Genomic DNA, 14,999 nt, shown 5'->3' on the forward strand with positions numbered 1-14,999 from the left:
TGGACAAAGCAGATGCAGTCGATTAAATTGCGCAATTTGAGAGCGCTTTGGTTGCGCAGCTGAACGCTCAGATAATATGGACCCGGCTTTAGGCAAGCGTAGTGTGGAGACGTTTATCTAGTGTTCGCAGATGAGGAGAGTAAGTGCTGCAGAGAAAGCAAAAGCAACTGTATAATAAAACGACTTGATATTTATTTTATTTTTTAAAAAGTACAGTTTCAGTTTGGTATAGCATCCGTGTGCAAATGGGAAGAGATAACTGTTCGGGAAACATAGAAATAATTAATAATTTTGAAGAAGCAAGCAACATAACAACAACCCTGAATCAGCGGTGAAAAGGTAAAACGACTTGCAAACAAACATCGCTTCCTCTATCAAAAATATTCCAATTTCGGGAATAAAATAATCAGTGGTTAAGAATATTATTCAGATATGTGTCTGTTGAAGTCCAGAGTGCTACACCTACCTACTTTGATTCATGTGTTAATAAATAAATAAATAAACGCCCGTACCAGAGCTGCATTCCACACAATCAAAACCCAGACGGATAGACTGCACGATGACAAAAGATAGATTACTTCAGTTATGTGGAAATATGCAGGAATTTATTTTTTATTATTCCGGAAATGTGCACTGGAGCAAAAACAGTATTCACGTAAGACGGGCCTATCAAAACAGGGCAGCAGTGTGGAGTAGTGGTTAGGGCGCTGGACTCTTGACCAGCGGGTCGTGGGTTCAATCCCAGGTGGGGGACACTGTTGCTGTACCCTTGAGCAAGGTACTTTTTGCTCCAGTAAAAACCCCAAATGTATAAATGGTAATTGTATGTAAAAATAATGTGATATCTTGTAACAATTGTAAGTCGCCATGGATAAGGGTGTCTGCTAAGAAATAAATAATAATATCGTAACTTTAACTGTGTCATTTCTAAGTGAGAAGTGCCTCACAAGGATGTTTAGTTCTACACTAAAATATAATGCCTTGGTATCTGTTTACTTTCTTCAGTTGTAATACTATGCTGTCTACTTCATTAGAAAGCAGATCTTCACACTCTGGTTTGTGTATATTTGACAAAGGTAGAACCAGATACGCTTGCTTTAAACTTCTGAGTTTTAAAAAGCCATGCTACATTAAGCAAGTAGTTGTTATTATAAAACAATGGAAGAAAGAGATTATGCGGCTTCAACCAATTAAATACATGAGTGGGATAATAACCTCTCAAGAAACAGGTCTTCACAAAGTCAGGTCTTCATAAAATAACACTATTATATATATATATATGGGTCATTCTTCCAATAGGGTGCCTTTTGTGTCCCTGTGCCATATTTTGGTTAAAATAACTGATTATATTCAAAATAATTAATACATCATAAAGTATTAAGTAATTCCTATACAAAACCACTTGTAAAAACACACTACATAGCATTTAAAGTAAAAAAGGCAACAATATTTAAAGGAAAAATCAGCATTCTCCAATGTCCCTATTCATCTTTTTACAAACTTCTTTAAGAATATAATTAATTAAATCCTAATGTATTTTTAAAATCTCACCAGTATTACAAAACACAACTTAGTACATTGTTTTTCAACTATAAATCTGTACAATCAATGTATATTTATTAATATAAATTGAACTATTTAGTGCTGTCCCTGAATCCACTGTCAACCCTGTTACCGGAGATAAAGCCCCTGCAGAACAATGAATTATTCCACAAGTCACATGATCTTCAGCATATGACATCATAATAAAGGAGGAAGACATAGGAAGCAACTTCAGGTATGTGTCTAAGCAGTTTTTCATATATTTTTTTTAAAGCTACTTTGTCTGGGTTCATAAGGTACTTTATAAATGTCAACTATGTTATGCGAAGTTAAGTAGAAAAAAAATATATATACAAAAATGTATAATTAGTTTAATAAACTCCAATAAAGCCTTCACCAGAAGCACACCATGTGCAGCCATGTGCTTTACCACATTGGACATAAAGGGCAAACTTTGTTATGTAAGTCAACCCTGTTACTGGTCAACTCTGTTACATGTTTAGAGTAACATAGTTGACTTAAGGTAACAGTGTTGATTTAAGAAATTACTATGACGTGGTTGTTGCTCATAATTTAATTATATTTAATTACATTTAAAGTTTAAAATTGATTAAAAACATAAATATGTTTATTTACAGGTAGATTTAGTTAAATGGCACTTACTGCTGCAGAAAAACAACGGCGCTATCGTGCACGCCGTGATGTAGATCCATCAAAAAGACAAGAGTATTTGCAAAAAGAACGGCAGACATGGAAAGCGAGGAAAGAAGCAGGGAAGGTGAAGTCAGTGTCAGAACTTGGCGAAAGAGAGAAGCGTAGCAAAAGGAAATACTGGAGAAAAGCTCAGCAGAAGTGTAGGGAAAAGAAAGCAGCAATAGACTCCTTGGCAACACCTCCAGAAAGCCCAGGTGAGGTCCATCAGCCAGGACCTTCAAGGTTAGAGTAAGGCTACAGATTGAAAAACTGCATGCATCCTACATGTATTCGATTTAAAAATATTATTTTTGAATTTAATTGAAATTATTATTCATACTGGCTTTACATATGTATTTAATATATTGTTGGCATAATGTATGCTTAAAAATACATTAATCTATGAACAAAATATGTATTTATTTTTATCATACTTTTTTTTTTATAGGCAACGCAATTGAAGAAGAAGAACATCTCAAAAGAGAAAAAAGATACTTCAAGAATTGGAAGATCTAAAGGTTTCTTTCAAACAGCAAAAGAAAGTTTTGGAAAAATATAAAAAGCGGTACCAACGCTTGCTGTAGAAAAGTGAATCGCCTAGAGCTAAAACAAACAGGTTGCTGAAGAGCTTTCCTGCAGAAGATGCAGTTCGGAAAACACTTCTTTTCCATCATTGTTTGATCGAAGACATAAAATTAAAGTATCACACTTCCAGGAAAGAGAGAGAAGCAGATTCTATCAAAAATTGTTACTGGCAAAATAGTGAAAAAATATCGACTGCAGAAATTTGCTCAGGATTCATTTGGGTTTTCAAAGAAGCGATGGCAGAGTAACAAACAGACAAGTGAAAATGAATCCTTCACATTTGTAAGAAGAAAAGTAAGCAGAGTCACAGATGAGATTAAAATGTGGCCTCCTTTTATGTCAGAGATGACGTGAGCCAAATTACTATGGGAAAGAAGCAAACTATTACTCAGAACAAAAGAAAAATGCAGAAGAGATTTCTGACTGACACCATGAAGAATCTTCATCGAAACTATCTATTGGAGAATCCAAATACATCGATGTCCTATGTCCTATCAAAATGTTATGTTTTCAAATTGAATTCTTACAGCGCTGTTGTGTACTATTATTATAAAGTTTGTATTTTTACATCAACAATGATAATATGTACATTTAAAAACATTATAGTTCCATATTAAAAACAACCTCCCCAAAAAAACTTACCTTGTTGTTTTGCAGTTGCATAGTTATACAGGTCTTGGCGTAGTTTCCAAAAATCAGCGGTTACTAATGTAAGACAACAGTCTGTTTATTGCAAATTGTAAATGCAAATATTTTTAGGACTGTATTACAATGACATTTGTGACTTCTATATCTGTGAAAGCCTGTTAAAAATAAACAAAATAACCACTGCACATACTGTCCTGTCAATTATGTTACTTTTGTCAATACTGTTACTATGTTGTCAACTATGTTACTTGCAAATATATTACTCCAAAATATTTAATTTTGTCCTTTGTAGTAAACTAACTTGATTTATCCAATAGCAAAAGGTAAGAAAAAGATCAATCCTAAATGTTTTGTGAAAATTAAGATGGTATCTGACAGTTTTATGTAAAAATGTCAGTGCTTAAAAGTTCTATTTGTAGATTCCGTAATATTATTGAGACTAAAAATGGAATTCTTTGATAATTATTTTTTATGCTTCAAGAATTGCATTTAGGGACATAGTATTTGTCTAAAAATGTTTGAATTGAAATGTATACAGCTTAAACACTTTTTCATAGAGTTACTTATGTGTCCGTAACAGAGTTGACGCACAATATAGTTTAAACAGGAATTTATGGCTTTTAATTTACAGATTTTCTGTTGTTAAGCTTGGCAAAAGTTTTTTTTGGTTCATTTTAAATGTTCTGTTTATGATAGAAAATGTTTATTTCCCCAAATACACACTGATTTTAATTTTTTTCACAAGGTCCAAAAGGCACCCTATTGGAAGAATGACCCATATATATATATATATATATATATATATATATATATATATATATATATATATATATATATATATATATTCTGGGTGCTAATGTAGTGAAAGGAAACAGAGAATTTTGATTTTTTTCTTTTAAAGAACACTGAAAACAGTTCTTTGGATAAATAAAAATGAAATAAAACCATTATTAGCTGTTGAAATAGTTTTACTTCACTTGATCTTCAATAGCAAATTAGTTCCCTAAAGTATGACACACATACATTCTCATTACGGCTCTGAGATTTGGATAAAGAGAACACACAGTCAACACATTTTAAATAGATATCTTGTAGAGAAGGCGGCCATGGCAATGAGAACAACACTGGGGTCTTTTCAATTGATCTAAACAGATAATTGAATCTGAGTGTACCAAGGTTAAGAAAATCAAATGTCTAGCAGTGCACAAGATTAAAAAAAACGCCAGGGAAGGGCCTACTGAATAATGGTTAGATTTTAATAAATTACCTCATCCAAGACCATCTCAGCTAAAGCAAATACATACATAATAGAGTAGCTTTCATTTTAGCTAACAGTGTAATTATTGCTGGTTTAACAGGCAGTGTTGTGAGACGAGGTTCAAAGCTATATCATTGCTTGTGCAGTTGAATAGTAGTCCAAAGAGGCACAGAGACAAGCAGTGGGTTCAGATTTGTTTGTATTAAAAGATCAACTGAATCAACAAACTTGAATTACTAGAAAAAAAAAAGGAAACACAGAATACTCTCTTGGCCTTGATTTTTTCCCCCCTGGGAGGCTTGTTCTACAGCTTGACAGCTTGAGTGGCTGGAGGATGGGATGGTAGACAGGTTCCAGTCTTCTTCCCCGGGGGAAGATAATTAGCTGCATGGAGGAGGAGGTGGGGGGAGTGGAGGTTGCATGAAAATGGAAAGACGGAAGTACAGGTGAGTACAGCACAGAATTTACACTACATGTTGAAGGACAGAAGTCAGATTTTTTATTATTAGTAATTATCTGAAGATGAGTCTTGGCTCATAGCATCTTAGAACCACACACACATATATATATATATATATATATATATATATATATATATATATATATATATATATATATATATATATATATATGTATAAGAGCTGCATCTCTCTGTTGCAAGTCTTGGCTACAGATTTCCATCTACAACTTCATTAAACAAATTAGGGTAGGTAATGATTGAGGAATGGTAGTGTATCCCTCCAAAATTACAATGCTGAGATATGTCATGCCACTATTTGAAGAAAAATAGCACTATTTTTATTAATTTATTTTGACTCACCCTGCGCACAACATGGTGCACTTCTACTAGGTGAGCCACTTGGGAACCCAAAATAGCACTATTTTACTATTTACAAGATTAAGGTACAAATATGAATTTAACAAACACGTACATTTATTATTGTAGCATGCACGACAGGTCTGTTATTCTCATACAAGCACAATGAGTTGAATCTGGGATCAAAATTTCTAAACAATCAGTTGTGTGTTAAAAATGGCAAATGACTCTACATATTTGATGTGCCACTGACTTTGTTGTTATATAAAACGTAAAATGTATGTTTAATCAGAAGTGTGTCCACAAAAAATAAATTATTGTACCTTGATAGACAGAAATATAATACAAGCTTGCATCCTTACAGTATGCTTGTCATTGTCCCAGAGTGCCCTGCCAGAATCCCCCTGCAGTTTTTTTTGATGGTTGGGCCAGTCTCCGCGGTGCAGTCACAGCTTCAGGAACATTAAGAGTCTCAGCACGGATGCTTGTGATGAATCCTGGCAATCGGTAGTGTTCATCATAGGGGAGTTTGTCGGTAGGAGATGCAACAAACACTGACATGGGGTTTAAGGGAATCCACTTCTTAGTTACCTTTGTTGTATCTTAAGAGTTACACATAACTTGGTTCCCCTCCCTTGGTATACATAGGAGTTTGGCATACAGCAGCAACAGAGCTAAATTAAATGAGAAGCAGAACAGTAACATCCTCCCCCTACACTGAACTCTTCTTCTCTCCTCTCATCTAGCGTGATCTCCAGTACTTAGAATGAGGCATTGTTGTTATTATTAAAGGTACAGTACTCAAAACAGGACAAAATAATCCGCACATGCTGTTTGTGCCCTTTTTTGCCCTCAATGCTATGCAAATCTTAAGCTATTGTTTCACATATTGTAGCAAGCACAGGAATTACAGGCGACACACATCAAGGATCTCAGGTAGAATGCAGTTTATTAGGCAGCTAACAGCAAACCAGCACCATCCACACACTCAAACACATACACATCGACAGCCCTTCACCACCCCAGAGCACTACTCCGCCTCTCAAGGTGACGTCCACATATTACACAAATAACACCGGAAGGGTAATAACAATCACAGGGTGATACATTTAACAATATTGGAACTTTACAATAACTAGTAATGAAACACAACAATAATAATACCATATTTCTAACTCCCAGCATCCTCTGCTGTATATTAGCATAAGTGTAGAAAGCTGGCTCCGGGCACGGCACTCCGTTTGCCAGCAGGTGGCAACGGTGAGTCAGTCCAGTTACAATATTTTTACCAAGGCAAAGCAGGTGTACAGTATCCATCTTTGTGAATGACAGAGCGGGTCACTAGCCAGGAAAAAGAAAGAACTGAAAATACAGTGCCTCATTAACACATATACACATTAAACACATTCTTAGACCATTTTTTTTGTTGTTGCTGATTTTGCTTTCGTACTGGATCGGGTATCACCTGATGATGACCTCATTGTAGCTAGTGAAAAATAATCAGCAGTCATCAGCCAACATAAACATATATTTAGATTGGCAAAAAAAGAATTGGGAAATACTGAAACCAGACACCCTAAAAAAACCCAATAACCTACCCTTAATCAATCGAACAGCACATACACAGAAATAAATATGTGCTAGTTTTATGAAAGCCTTTTTGAACATGACTTTGGTCAGAACAAGTTATTACAGAATGCCATCTTGGGGCTCCAAACTTCAAATAAAATGTCAGATTAGATATTATCAGATATATAATTCCCAGGCACAATAGAGAACCCTAAGGTTACTGACAAATCAGTTCTAATATTAATAAGCTATAACAACAATTAACAACATTGGAGCATGGAAAATATTCTGTAATACTTGCATGTTTTAACATGTAACCCCTATATGCCATTATAACTACAAAGTTTTACTGAGTCTTTGCTGAGTAACAACTTCAGGTGCAGAAAAAAGCTCTCAGTAAAACGGAGAAGCACACACACAACAGAATAAAAGTGCTCTTTTGTCTATTGCATCAGAATGGTTGATCTCACTTTAACATGTCCTTTTGACAATGCCAGCCACCAAAGGTTGCTCAGTGATTTATGATGGGCTGAGGACCCCAGCCATCAAATTAGACAGTCAGAGCAGCATGTGTTAATAAGGGCATATCTGGGTCATACCAGGCTGATGAGCTCTAACTAGGACAATGCTCACAGCTAAATGAGGGTCACATCGAGGTCTAGTGTCATTACACTGGCTTGTCATACAGTATTTACTGTATGCACTTTTATTAGTGCTTACTAATGTTGCTCACTGATAAACACAGCAATATATAAGGATGGTATACAATGCTGGTTACAAATCTTAGCACACATCAAAGAACCATAATTAAAGTACATACAGTACAGGTACACAGATGGCAGGTGCTTCAGTATCCAAGACAAGTAAGAAAATTAATGATCTTTAAAGGGGAAGTCTCACAGTGGCATACTTATAAATGTAAGATGAATTAATGTTCAACAATATATACGTTTGCAATAGCAAATCAAATTTCTGAAATGTGTGCTTGTCATTACAGTAAATCTGCATCTTTGGGCTGCTGTGTTGTCATGCTGGGAAATGACCTTGCAGTGCGATAGAAACTTGGAAGGCTCCACTTGAAAAGCATTTTTTTTGTTTTGTTGAACTGTGACCTTTATTCATCTAACTGAGACATCTTCTCATGAAATCAAACCCCAGATGATTGAATATTTCCGATGCGACGAATACTGAGCTCAACCTTCATTGCTGACCCACAAACTGTACTGACAGCCAGTAGCTGTACGGAGATCAGATCTCAGCTGCAGGGAACCAGTTTGCATCCTCCAGTCTCTTCTGAACACAGAATGCTAAGTGACGATTGATTCAGGGTGATGGAGGGCTGAGTGGAGAATTAAAGAGGGTGAAGAAAAAAAAAAGATTAATATGAACCAAGTATTCATTTTTCAAACAACACATTGCGCAGTGATAAACAAAGCGTAGTTGCTTACATTCCTTCAGTTCTTCCAGAACATAACATTCATCATCCGCTTCTAACTCCCTGATGTCAAACGGCAGTTGTTGCTGGGATGCTGTAGAAATCTCTGTAATTAGAAAACATTTTTTTTATTTATTTATTTCCTTTTTTTTTTTTTTTTTTTAATTGGAGTGCCCAAATCTGTATTTATCCCAGTTCTCCAAGATTTGCAATCCAATCAATCACCTTTTTAAACCTAAGCAGCGGATGTTGCCTGAATCCTGGACTATAGAATTCCACCGTCTGGCAACTGACCATCAGAGGTCACTGTGACTGGGGACCCACAGGATGTGATGCACTAGGAGTGCAAAGACCAGTGCATCACATCCTGTGGGACCCCAGCCAAGAACAGCAACTCAGAATGACTGGTATTTGAACCAGCAAACTCCTCATTGCAAGACTCGCGTACACCCCACGAATGCATTTTACTTGGTGAAATCCTCCATACTTGTTATTACTTTTAGTCAAGTTAGCCACTCAGATCACTACTGAATGTGACTTTATCTTGCCTTTTTTAGGAAACACCCTCGGGGGTGATCTGTTTGTGCTACACCTGCTACTGTGTTTAAATCAGTGCTGGCCAAACTATGGCCCACAGGTCAGATACAGCCCCCAGGGCTTTTACAAACAGCCCTCCAAAAGTCTGTCAGTGTGTAAAAATGTGCAGCAAACACTTAGAAATTCCTTAAAATGTAAACAAGCTACATGTATTGTCACTCAGCACTTAAAAATAGGAAACGAGTGAATTATTGATTTATTGGCAGATTATAAACACATGAACATTGAATATTTGTTGGCACTTGTTTATGATGTTTACCAGAGTCCCCTCTATTCCTATATTCTGCTTAGAACATGCAACAGCTTAGAAGTCACTTGCAATAGTAGCTGCATTCGTGTTAATCTGAGAGGTATGACACAGGCCTGGTTTTTGGGATGGAACCGCATAACAGTCTGGCGTTTTGATTGGTCCTTGTCTGTTGGAGGAATATGACGTCAGCACGAGTGGGAAAGCTTGGAGAGGTTTTAAGATTGTGATGAGAGAGAGAGAGAGAGAGAGAGAGAGAGAGAGAGTGTGAGTGAGAGAGTGTCCGGCTTTCCAGAACCTTTCAATTAAAATATAATATGGTATTTTGCTGTACTAATGTAACACACTATGGGTGACTATTACTTGATACAAATTATCATGTTAGAAATGGCTTTCTGTGGTGATGTACTTTTTTCTTTCAAATAGCATATATATATAATCGTTTGCATGATTTATATTAATTGCAAATATACTGTATATCCTGCTCACTATTACAGTTTTGTCAGAGGATACATCAGTTTATCTCTAATGTAATTTAATCAGTTTTACATATAGACTGCCCTGTTCTCAGACTACATCCCAAATTCTGTGCCGCTTTGGTTTTCAGATGAGGTCCCAAATTGTGGGCTGCTCTGCATTTCCGAATTCAGCCCAGTTTTTGGGATGTTCTGCTGTTGCAGATTAAAGCTGTAACAGTTAATGCTCAGTTTACCTTAAAAAGGTACAGCAGAACTGGATCGTGAATTCATTTAAGAGTACCCCTTAGTACATGAATCAAAGTTAATGTATTTTTTTACTCTCCCCAGAAAACAATTTTTTTATGAAGAAACAGAAATCAAATTTAAATGTTTTTAAAAGAAAAAAAGCTTATTTCTTTATTACAATGAAGAAACTACATTGCACTGAAATAGATACATGAACATTCATTAAAGCAGACATTTTTATTAAAGGTTAATATTAAAACACATTTTTTGAGAAGGAACATGGTATTCCAAAAAAGGACATCTCATTTGCTTATGTAATGTCCATCAATACATAGTCATGCATAGGGGTTTATCAGAACTCAACATTAATAGAATGGAGGAGTTCAACATATTCACCTCTCACACACACACACACACACACAAATACAATAAAGGCCTATATCAGCTGTTTCACTTATGGGTTTTAAGAGACCAGTGCCCTTCAACTTAACATACAGTAAACATTATTGTATTGGTAAAATATTCCTTATCTATTCCTGATAGTTTAAACTGTAGGCTATAGATAATGAAGTTCTGAAGTTCAGTTAGCTAAGCAGTTCCTCACTCCTCCCACTTTAACTGCTGTGTCAATGTAATGGCTGCCCATGTAAAGATCTTTGGGATCCTATGGGATGAAAGGCGCTATATCAATCCAAAGTATTATCTTTCATTTAACTTTTAATAAAAACGCCTGCTTTAATTAATGTTCATGTATCTATTTCAGTGGAATGTAGTTTCTTCATTGTAATAAAGAAATAAGCTTTTAAAAAAAACAACAAAAAAACATATAAATTTGATTTTTTGTTTCTTCATAAAAAGTAATGTTTTCTGGGGAGAGTAAAAAAAAAAATACATTAACTTTGATTCATGTACTAAGGGTTACTCTTAAATGAATTCACGATCCGGTTCTGCTGTACCTTTTTACGGTAAACTGATCATGACCTAGAAACTCGGCTGTCATCTGTAAGAGCAGAACATCCCAAAAACTGGGCTGAATTCAGAAATGCAAAGTGGCCCAGAATTTTGGACGTTATCTGAAAAGCAGAGCGGCCCAGAATTTGGGATGAGAATGACACAGAATTTGGAACGTTATCTGAAAAGCAGAGCGGCCCAGAGTTTGGGATGTAGCCCGAGATGAGGGCAGTCTTTAAGTAAAACTGTGATCAAGTAATAGTAACCCATAGTTTGTTATATTAGTACAGCAAAATACCATATTATATTTTAATTGAAAGGTTCTGGAAAGCAGGTCTATCTCACTCTCTCCGATCACAATGTTAAAATGCCTCCAAGCTTTCCAACTCATGCTGACGTCATATTACTCCTACAGACAAGGACCAATCAAAACACAAGACACTTATACGGTTCCATCCCAAAAACCGGGCCTGTGTCATACCTCTAATCTGACATGTGGTTGTATTTTTTTTTCCCAGTAAAAATGTCTAATTCTAAATTGAAGAGGAGAAGGGTCGACGATGAAGCAAGAAAGTTCCAAGAACAGTGTACTGAAAATGATTTCTTTGTGGAATATGAAGGTAAAGCCATGTGCTTGATTTGTCAGGTAACGGTTGCTGTTTTCAAAGAGTATAACCTGCGAAGACATTTTTGCACCAAACATGAAAGTGCCGACCAGAAGTACAGTGGCCAGAGCAGAACTGACAATGTTAAAGAATTAAAAGCATAGTTAGCAGGTCAGCAAAAACTCCTTTTCAGGTGGCATACAATTTAAGAAAATACAACACGGACTAGCAATGCCATATCAGAGTTGATAGCCAAACACTCAAGACTGTTTTCTGAAGGAGAATTTGTCAGAAAATGTTGGTCTACCCAGAAAAAGCTAACGTATTTGATCAAATTCCTTTGTCGAGACACACAGTTGAGTGCAAAATTGAAGCTATGTCTACAGACTTACAGAGTAAGTTTCGGGAAAAGTGCATAATAATTTATTGCATTCTCAATTGCTTTGGATGAGAGTACAGACATCTCATGATTTTTGTCAGGGGCATCTCCAAAGACTTTAAAATAACAGAGGAACTTGTAAGTCTTGCCAGTATGCATGGCACAGTTAAGGGGTTGGATATTTTTAATAAACTAAATGTTTGAGGATTGCGGTTTACTGTGGGAAAAACTTGTTTCCTTCACTACAGATGTAGCCCCTGCAATGGTAGGTTCGCACAATGGACTCGTTGCTCGTATCAGGAAAAAAGTAAGTATCACTGCATCATACATCAGGAGGCACTGTGCTCAAAAGTTGTTCGTTTGAAAAACATAACGGAAGTTCTCATGAAAACAATTAATTATATTCTATCACATGCTACGAATCACAGGTTGTTCAAAGCATTTCTAAATGAAGTGAATGCACAATGAGGTGACTGCGCTTGAAATGTGTTGAAACGCTTTTTTCGCTTTAAGGGAGGCGATTGACATCTTTGTGAAAGAGAAGGGAATGCAAGGGGAGGATCTGTCTGATCATCAGTGAGTTATGGATCGTGCCTTTTTGGTTAACCATAACACGAAATTACAGGGCAAAAACCATGTGATTTCCCATTTGTATGATGCTGTCATAGACTTTGAAACCAAGCTTAAACTTTTTGCCATGCAGTTACAGAAATCCAACTGTGTACATTCCCTTCCCTCAAAGAATTCGCTGACAAAAATGCAACTCTCGGAACACACAAACTATGGAAGATATGAAGAATACGTGCTGAGTCATCTGGCTGCGTTCCAAGGCAGGCTTCTGGTCTTCAAATCCAAAGAAAACAACATCCATGTATTTTACAATGCCATTTTCTGTAACTTAAAGACTTGCCTGAAAAGTTTCAGCTTGAATTAATTGAACTGCAGTGATCTATGGAGCTAAAGGACACATTTAATAAAGTTGCCCTGCTGGAGTTTTATGCTAGTTAAGATGCCCGCTTTCCTAACCTGAAACAGCATGCACAGAGAATATTCACTGCATTTGGAAGCACATACATTCATGAACAAACATTTTCTCTGATGAAAGTCAACAAATCCCAGCACAGAATCTGTCTCTGATACTCACCAGAGAGATGTTTTGACTGTTTCAGTGTCTAATCTGAAGGCTGATGTCAAACAAAAAAGTCTCACTGAAAAGTTAGGTGAGTACTCTTGAATTTCATGTTCATTTTCATTTTAAATTTGTATTTATTAAACACTTTGAAATGCTTAGTTTCTAAGATTGTTAGAAACAGTAACTAATATGTATTGCAAAATCCTAATTGGTATAGTTTACTTTAATTCACACAAATAGAGGGGCCATACTATGTCTTGCTTTACTGAATTGATTTCATGTAAACTGGGCTTTCAGGGTTGTTCTAGATTCTACAGTTATGAGATGAAACTGCATGGCTATGTAAATTGTGAAATTCGTTTTACTGTGGGTTATGCAGTCCTCTACCCTTCTTGAGTAAGTCAACGTGGCCTGCAGTAGGAGAAAGGTTGGCCAGCACTGGTTTAAGTATAGCATCTAAAACGATGGCAAGGACGGTGGAAAAACTGCAACAATGCTTACCTGGGCTGTAGACCAAAGACAGTAAAAATAGCCAAACATATACAACCTATCATCTTACAGAAATATAGCTTAATGAACTTACAGTACATGGAATGAACTACAAACAAAACATATAAGCTGAAGGTCTGTAGCAATACCCAGCTCTGGTCCTAAATGATCTTTAATTACTTCAAGCTGCTTGCCGAAGACTGCACTCCATCCAGACATCAATGTGTTTATGCAGAATTTACCAGTGGCATTCTTAGGGGGTGCCATCTTAACCATTGTGAACCCTTTTGAATTTTGAACAAAATGGCAGTACTTTTTGCACTCAAATGGTTGTTAAAGTAATAATGCAATTGTACAACAATATTTAACATTCGTAATCGAATTGTTGCTTGACCTTTTTGTTTGTTTTTCTTTTTTTTGTCATTAACATACAATGCCCTGAACAGACGCTTGGAAGTGAGTGTGCATTATCGAGTTCAAATAAATGGACTGCATTCTCAAAGCTATTTACTACAATTCGTTCTTAGCCCAATTCCTTTCAGAAAGGAGAAACACACCCATCAAGTTACCCAAACCAGATTTTTTCCATTCAGAATACATTTCCATGAATGACTATTTGGAATATATAGCTTTGAGAATCTTGCCCAGTGTGTTAATCCTCTAGCAAAAATATTTAAGGCAAATATATTCACCATGTAGCATACAGTACAGTATAATCTATATAACATATACTGTTATACTGGTGATGTTAGAATATGGCGTGCAGTTCTAAGCTCATTTTGAATTTGCATTGATCTGTATCTCAACACTATACAAATACAGTATCATGAAAGAACAGAGCTTAATGCTTTACTCCTTTCTGCATCATGTGACTTTACTGCCCCTGATTACAATTTTATGGTTCAGTTCCTCTAAGCTTTACAAATACATTACTGTCAAACGCCACGGCATACTGAGGTAATATACAAATTAAGTCAATCTATTTTTTTATGTCCATAAGATGGGCTTTACTGCATTAAATAATGCCAGACCAATGTGTGTTTTCATTTACTTTAATGGCAATTGATGAATCGGAAGTAATATTTAAGGCAAATATATTCACCATGTAGCATACAGTACAGTATAATCTATATAACATATACTGTGCCTTTTAGGAAAAAGTGGTCCGATTCATATACTGTATGTACTGTATGTAATGGCCTATCACTCCAGCCAGAGAAAAAACTGAACAAAAAACTATTGTCTATATATACATATATACAGTACTGGACCAAATGTTTTGCCATATCTGGAGTATTGCCAAAGTAGGCCATTCCACATGTTAGGATGAAGTTATTCTTGTTTCCAA

General features: G+C 36.0%; 2 long non-coding RNA genes across 2 annotated transcripts in view; one reads left to right on the forward strand and one right to left on the reverse strand.

The window, feature by feature from the left end:
* The first annotated feature begins 257 nt into the window (after positions 1 to 257).
* Positions 258 to 13,350, forward strand: LOC131712872 (uncharacterized). Its single transcript, XR_009314804.1, has 4 exons — positions 258 to 339; positions 11,565 to 11,666; positions 12,279 to 12,337; positions 12,544 to 13,350. It is a non-coding gene; the product is annotated as an uncharacterized LOC131712872 (long non-coding RNA).
* The window catches only part of LOC117403522 (uncharacterized), a 94,290-nt gene continuing 85,771 nt past the window's right edge, over positions 6,481 to 14,999 (reverse strand). Inside the window, exons 2-3 of the long non-coding RNA XR_009314711.1 lie at positions 8,561 to 8,653; positions 6,481 to 8,451 (exon numbers count right to left, since the gene is read on the reverse strand). This is a non-coding gene — a long non-coding RNA (uncharacterized LOC117403522). The remainder of the gene's footprint in view (positions 8,452 to 8,560; positions 8,654 to 14,999) is intronic.

This window comes from Acipenser ruthenus, chromosome 1 (genome assembly GCF_902713425.1).
Source record: "Acipenser ruthenus chromosome 1, fAciRut3.2 maternal haplotype, whole genome shotgun sequence".
NCBI classification, from domain to species: Eukaryota; Metazoa; Chordata; class Actinopteri; order Acipenseriformes; family Acipenseridae; genus Acipenser; species Acipenser ruthenus.